Below are 7,664 nucleotides of genomic sequence, written 5' to 3'. Positions count from 1 at the left end.
TCTCTGCCCTAGCAAATCTCAGCAGCTGCCTAGAAGACATGGATGAAAGAGAACTTTCTCCATTTGAACAGTAGCAAGATTGGGGCTATGCTTATTGGGACACCCAAACTGGTCAACAATGCAGGAAACTGCCCTACAATCAGTGTCCAGGCTATCCCTGTCATCTCTAACGTAGGAGTTCAGTTTGATCCTTCTCTGTCCCCCCCCCCCCCAAAAAAAAGTCAATCTAAAAAGTATTGCCCACGTCATACCATCACTCTTCCAGCCAGATGCAGAGAAACTAATCCACGCCTTCACCTTCTTTTAGATTGACTACAGCAATGCGCTGTTCGGGGGCCTCCCAGCCAAATCACTACAGAGGCTCCAACTAATCCAACTAACAGTGCTGCCAGAGTCCTGACCAGGACCAAGAAGTCAAACCACATGACCCTGATCCTGGCCAAAATCCACTGGCTACCGGTTAACAACAGGATCGGCTTCAAAATCCTCAAAATGCTTGTATTTAAAGCCATGAATGGATTAAAACTCCTATGTTTTTCATAGTCCTAGTCCCAATCTAATACGTATTTGCACCAAACCCACTATTGCTATTTTACCTGCCTTGATTCTAAATATTTGTTGTTTTCATTGTATGTAATATTAAAAAGAAATCCCCAGTAGACATTTGAGAAGTGTAATGAAAGTGATGTATTATTATCAGGCCTGATTGATAGTCAAGTTGTAAGCCCAAAGCTCCCCAAAGATTGCCCAGGGATTTCAGCACCTCTTGGTAAAGAAGAATAATCCCAATAGCAAGCTAATAGGATTGTAACTTATCCAGCCGTAACATTTACATTCATTGTTGTTTGGGTCGTCAAATTTACATTGGTTATTATTCAGGTCATGTAAGGGCCCAATTATGAGATGGGTTGCCAGGTTTGGATCTCTGACTTTATGAATTTCTAGCATTGAGATAATCTGATTAGAGTTGCTGATTGGAAGTCAACACCATTCTGAAGGCCACCACTGAGCATGCTGTCAAATTGCTGGTGTAGCTCGCCTGCTCTGTGTTGCAGGAGAATTAAATGATTTCTTCCTCGTGTGAAGTGCACCAGAGCAGCATGAGGCTTTCATTTGCTCCAGCCTGACACTGCTCCTGAGCTGTGGACGGACAATGCTAGTCTTAAAGGGATACACTCCAAATCCAGTTGGTGCTTTATATTTCCCATTCATTTGCCTGAAGTCTGCAGATCTCTTCCAATGCATAGAGCATTACTCACAGTAAAGATAAGCATGGCCTTAATTTGACTTTAGACCACTTCTGATTTATTGAAACATCTGCCAAACTATTGAGTGAACCATCTCTTTAACTATTCCATCTTTGACCCCAGTGCTCCCTCAATCAAAAAGAGTTTCTCTCAGTTTCTTCACCATGGCAACAAAGTTCTGTATGTGCTATGGAACTTTTTCTCCAAACTCAGCCATCGGTTGCTACATATCAGGAATCACCCAGGAAATGGATAGAGGAGACTGGATCCAGTTCATTGATCTCAGGCATTCAGCAAATTTCCCAGTTCAGTAAAGTGAGACGACTCCAATGATTTTCTGGGCCGGTTTATGTATTGATTTCTGCTGGCTGCCGGTGGCACAGAGAAACCAGTCCATGAGATGGCATCACTGTATTAAGATGATGGCGTTGGGCTGAATACAAATTATCAAAGAAATGGAGAGCGAGACTCTGGGTCCTGTTCCAATACTATGACAAGCCTCCCTTCAACCCTTTCTCACTTCCTAAATGGTACCTATCCAATGATCAGTCATGACTGGATTGGAGATAGAAAGTTAACCTACGGAGTAAACCCTTGATTTTCACCTATCCAACAGTGTTAAAGGTCAACTGTCGCTTAGAACCAACTTTTCTGGTTTAAAATGGCCTCTGTGGCATCGATATGATTCAAACATGTATAGTGTCTTAATAGGATAATTTTGGTCATAAGGTCAGTCTCGTTCCAAACTGAGTTTTGCAAGTGAGTTTGTCACGACTTGGGTTGGGTGTTGCGATCTTGCCCAGTGCCCACTAACATGAGAGAAGCTGCTGTGCTGATTGCGCTCTATCAGTTGTGTGCATTGTTATCAACCATAGCAGCCAGAACCTCCAGACAGTGTGACAGACCTGCCCATTACACACCGCCTCACGACTTGTTTACATAAGATAAGTTGCCAATGTAATGTTGAAATGACCCTTGGCCATAAGCTCTTTATGGTGCGGCCACTTGCTAGTGTGTTTTATAGTGTCTGCCACTTTTTGGGGTAAAATGAGAATTGAGACGATCAGAGCGCACTTGTATCCCAACTGCAACCTGTCAAAATTCCAAAACCCATTCAGAAGCATCTTGTCCCCCGCGACCTGTTTTGTAACATAATTCCATATGAAACACTGCCGGACAGATGCACAAAAAACAAATAGCAATGAAGCACACACATAGCCACTCGCCAGTGACCTGATAAGCTGATTGTGGCCTGGCTCAATGTGCCTGCTAGCTTCATTGATAAACACAGAGTTGGGACTTAACTAGCTAGCAAGTGATTTTGGGCAGTGATAACAGCTTACAGAGTTTCAGAAGAAAGTTCTTTGTTTCTGGCTATTTTGAGCCTGCAATCGAACCCACAAATGCTGATGCTCCAGTCTAAAGAAGGACAGTTTTATTGCTTTAATCAGAACAAGAACAATGTCTACACTGTATTTCTGATTCAATTTGATGTTATTTTAATGGACAAAAAAAAACAAAAAAAACAAGGACATTTCTAAGTCACCCTAAACTTTTGGGACAGTAGTGTATATAAATATAGGACAGCACACACATCACGACAAGAGACAACACTACATAGAGCCCCAAGGCAGTAACACATGACAACACAGCATGGTAGCAACACATGGTAGCAGCACAAAACATGGTACAAACATTATTGGGCACAGATAACAGCAAAGGGCAAGAAGGTAGAGACAACAATACATCACGCCAAGCAGCCACAACTGTCAGTGAGTGTCAATGATTGAGACTTTGAATAAAGAGATTAAAATTAAATTGTCCAGTTTGAGTGTTTGTTGCAGCTCGTTCTAGTCGCTAGCTGAAGCAAACTGAAAAGAGGAGCGACCCAGGGATGTGTGTGCTTTGGGGACCTTTTACAGAATGTGACTGGCAGAACGGATGTTGTATGTGGAGGATGAGGGCTGCAGTAGATATCTCAGCCAAGGGAGAGTGAGGCCTAAGAGGGTTTCATAAAATGTAATAAGCATCAACCAGTGGGTCTTGCAACAGGTATACAGAGATGACCCGTGTACAAAGGAGTATAGAGTGCAGTGATGTGTCCTGTAAGGAGCATTCCTGGCAAATTTGATGGCCGAATGGTAAAGAACATCTAGCCGCTTGAGAGAGCACCCTTACCTGCCGATCTATAAATGATGTCTCTGTAATCTAGCATGGGAAGGATGGTTATCTGAATCAGGGTTAGTTTGGCAGCTGGGGTGAAAAATACATGTTATTCGGCCTCCCGGGTGGCGCAGTAGTTAAGGGCGCTGTACTGCAGTGCCAGCTGTGCCACCAGAGACTCTGGGCTCTCGCCCAGGCTCTGTCGTAACCGGCCGTGACCGGGAGGTCCGTGGGGTGACGCACAATTGGCCTAGCGTCGTCCGGGTTAGAAAGGGTTTGGCCGGTAGGGTTATCCTTGTCTCATCGCGCACCAGTGACTCCTGTGGCGGGCCGGGCGCAGTGCGCGCTAACCAAGGTTGCCAGGTGCACGGTGTTTCCTCCGACACATTGGTGCGGATGGCTTCCGGTTTGGATGCGTGCTGTGTTAAGAAGCAGTGCGGCTTGGTTGGGTTGTGTACCGGAGGACGCATTACTTTCAACCTTCGTCTCTCCCGAGCCCGTACGGGAGTTGTAGCGATGAGACAAGATAGTAGCTACTAACAATTGAATACCACGAAATTGGGGAGAAAAAGGGGTAAAATTAAAAAAAATATATATACAGTGGGGCAAAAAAGTATTTAGTCAGACACCAATTGTGCAAGTTCTTCCACTTAAAAAGATGAGAGAGGCCTGTAATTTTCATCATAGGTACACTTCAACTATGACAGATAAAATGAGGAAAAAATTGTAGACCTGGTGCAGGTCCAGAAAAATCCAGAAAATCACGATTCTGGTGTCCTTTGACAGCTCTTTGGTCTTGGCCATAGTGGAGTTTGGAGTGTGACTGTTTGAGGTTGTGGAGGTAACGAGTGGAGGACAGAGGAGCCTCTTAAAGAAGAAATGACAGGTCTGTGAGAGCCAGAAATCTTGCTTGTTTGTAGGTGACCAAATACTTATTTTGCACCATAATTTTCAAATAAATTCATTAAAAATCCTACAATGTGATTTTCTGGATTTTTCTGGACCTGCACCAGGTCTACAATTTTTTTCTCATTTTGTCTGTCATAGTTGAAGTGTACCTATGATGAAAATTACAGGCCTCATCTTTTTAAGTGGGAGAACTTGCACAATTGGTGGCTGACTAAATATTTTTTTGCCCCACTGTATATATATGAAAAATACATGTTATTGTAATCAGAATTCAGTCCTGAGCACGCAGTCAGACTTTCCCTACTTGGTAGGCTGTATACAGTGCACGGACATTTTTCATGCACATTTTTTTTACTTGAGAAATACTGCTAGATGTCAAATTGCACAACTAAGACCTCTTCAGCAAAAACATTTACATTAATGACAGATTCTTGATTATCTTAGATTCATTTTGACTATTTTGAGGAAGTAGCTATGTTGTTGCTATGGAAACTCAGGAAGGACAAACTACAGTACCTACAAGGGTATGATATGCAAACATAACCAGAGATCTGTAATGACGAGATTCTCATGTCTCTGCCCTATCAACGGGAGTCGTTGTCCCAAAGGCGGGAAGTCAGACTACAAGCTTAGGTCCAAAATAAGCCCATAGAAACACATTGGGCTTATTTTGGACAGATTTTGTCAAGAGAGAAACCTCAAGCTTCACCTTTTTTTCCTCTCTGACATAACACACCCACATCAAACCACACCCCCATGACCCTTGTTTGGCTTTAGTCATGGCTGCTTGCATTTCTTAATGAGAAATCTTCAAAACGAGGCCAAATTGGGAAGTGCAGTCTCCATTTAACTTCAGTGTTTGGACTGCATGGTCTGGGTTGGACAAAGAAACAACTGCGCTGCCTCTCAAAACCCATAGAGGACACTGTAAAGAGTTATGGTTTCTTAAAAATGTTCATACTGTAACAACACAGTTTCTCTTGTCCTCAAGTGGCTTTTACAAGCGTGTTAGTTCGGAGTGGATCACATCACTGGCCAAGGTTAAGCAGCACTTACAATGCAAAAGAGTTTGACGTGCCAACAGGGGTCACAGACTAATTCAGAGGTGAGATGATTCGTCCATTGGCCACCCTGGGGATCTCTACAAGAAGCAGCAATGTCATCAAGTATTTTTCTATTAGATAACAGTGGATTCTGAATAGAAATGGATGTTAGCCATAATGACTTGATTAGACTAAATCTTTGTATCTGAGGTGTTAATAATAAATTAGTGCAGTGCGCCCTATGGGTATTTCAACTTTCTCAACCTCTCAAGTTGACTCTTCAAAGCTTGATTATTTATTGTTATTCATACATCTACCGGAAACATTATCTTTTTCATCCCATCTTGCCAGGGGCCGACTGACTATTCAGTTGCAAAAAAATATAACTTTGTCTCCCCCACCCACTCCCCTTTCAGCTGGGTAAACAAAGCCTGGTGCAGACATCCCTACTAAGAGCTACAGCCTGGCCATTACACCAACTGTAAGAATGCTAATGACTACCCTCGGCACCAGTTCCTATACACACAAACACAGGGTGGCAGGTAGCCTAGTGGTTAGAACCTAGTAACTGAATGGTCGCTAGAATGGTCGCTAGTTCGAATCCCTGAGCTGACAAGGTGAAAAATCTGTCCTAATTGCTCCATGGTCACTGTTAATAATTGCAGACCCCAGCTGTGATTCCACTCTCTGAGGGTGTTTCAGGAGAGTTGGAAAATGTAAAGAAACACATTTACACATGCAAATGAATACACACGTGTACATGTGTGAAATAGGACAAACATAAGGACCCACCAAATTATTTTTCAGTTTCAATAGTTTATTGAAATACATTGTGAAAAATAGGTTGATTTTGACACCACCTCCGGCCAACAAGAAATTACATAGGCCTCTCAACCCCGTGTTTTTCATAAGGAATCTGTGCATCTTATCAACAACAGAGCACAATATTCCTTATTTTATTTGGGGAGCTTGCATCCATTCATGATGCAATGCAGGCATGCTTAAAGCCACCATGTTATCTAGATGATTGTTCTTCCTTGGAAATCACATGCACCCAACCCAACTAAGCGCCAAAGAGCACACAACTCAGCTCCTTGGCCTTGGCTGGACTGCTGTTTCCCGTCTCTCCATAGCCAAATATAGACAGAGAAACGTAAGCTGTTCGCGCGCCCTGCTGGAGATCACCACGTGGCTTTCTTGTAGTCACCATTCACGTTGCTACGGCAACGATGCAAGCAAGGCTACGGTTGGTTGAGCAGCGATGACGTCAGGTGGATATCGGGAATTCCGTATGCACTGAGTGGAAGAAAAGCTGAGTTGAGAACTCGTCAGAGAGGTCCGGAAAAAGTGGTAACACAACTAGCAAGAAACATTCTGTGGGACATGGCTTTTAATTATTTTACAGTTGATGTTATAGAAGTGTTGCCTGTGTATTTTATTAAGAGAAAATTAGATGCAACCTTCGAAAGTGGTATCAAACCCAATTACCATACCTCAACCAATATTCATAAACATCAGATTTGAGAGCTACACCGCTGGGGGACAACTGATAGGCAGACTGCAGACTTGCACATGTAAGTTTCTTACACAGAATAATGTAGATGTTGACAACTTTTTACAATGTTTCACTGGAGATGATGATTGTGAAGGATGTTGGTGATTGTGGTTGTTACAAATTTATATACAATTTTCGAATTACATCAATACATAATTTTTTCCAGATAAATTTGATTTTGTACTGAATGACCTCATTTATTTGGACTTGACATTGCCAGCAAACAGGGCAGTTCGAATGTAGGGTTAACAAAAATGTTTTGTTTGCTTATGCTCCGGTCACATCCTTTTAACGTGGGTCAGTTAAAAGTAGAGTCTACAATGGAACTTGGGTTAATACTAACCTGCTTTGGCATCATTCTATATTTTTGTTTTGTCCATTTATCGTTCGCTGAGTTCATGTTTTTAGTGGACTATTGAGTTCATGCACTTACCCATCCTACAGGACTTATTTGACATAAGGAAATTGTATAACCGATGTAAACTTGATCATGTAACCGATGTAAACTTGAAGATGTTTGGGCAGTCCAGGGGCTGTTTCCTTGACGGTGGCTGTTTAAGAATTATTTAGGCCTGGTCTCTGCTCTAGCATCTGGTTCTGCAAAGTTATCAGCCTGGTGACCAACTTCACATGATGAAGGGGCCACGTGATAAAGGTTGGAAGTGAGGGAAAATCAGTGTGATCTTTCTCGCGTATGTCAAGTGAAACGTCTCACTTCTCTGCAGTTCTCATGCTGCAGACAGACAC

General features: G+C 42.7%; 1 protein-coding gene across 1 annotated transcript in view; it reads left to right on the top strand.

Annotated features, from left to right (window-relative positions):
• Positions 1-6,652: 6,652 nt before the first annotated feature.
• Positions 6,653-7,664, top strand: part of wu:fb13g09 (multidrug resistance-associated protein 5) — a 51,976-nt gene continuing 50,964 nt past the window's right edge. Inside the window, exon 1 of the mRNA XM_021561518.2 lies at positions 6,653-6,936. The gene's annotated coding sequence lies outside the window, so the exon portion shown is untranslated. The remainder of the gene's footprint in view (positions 6,937-7,664) is intronic.

Source organism: Oncorhynchus mykiss, chromosome 14 (genome assembly GCF_013265735.2).
Source record: "Oncorhynchus mykiss isolate Arlee chromosome 14, USDA_OmykA_1.1, whole genome shotgun sequence".
NCBI classification, from domain to species: Eukaryota; Metazoa; Chordata; class Actinopteri; order Salmoniformes; family Salmonidae; genus Oncorhynchus; species Oncorhynchus mykiss.
The sequence above is the reverse complement of the archived record's forward strand: the minus strand, read 5'-3'. Positions and strand labels throughout refer to the sequence as shown.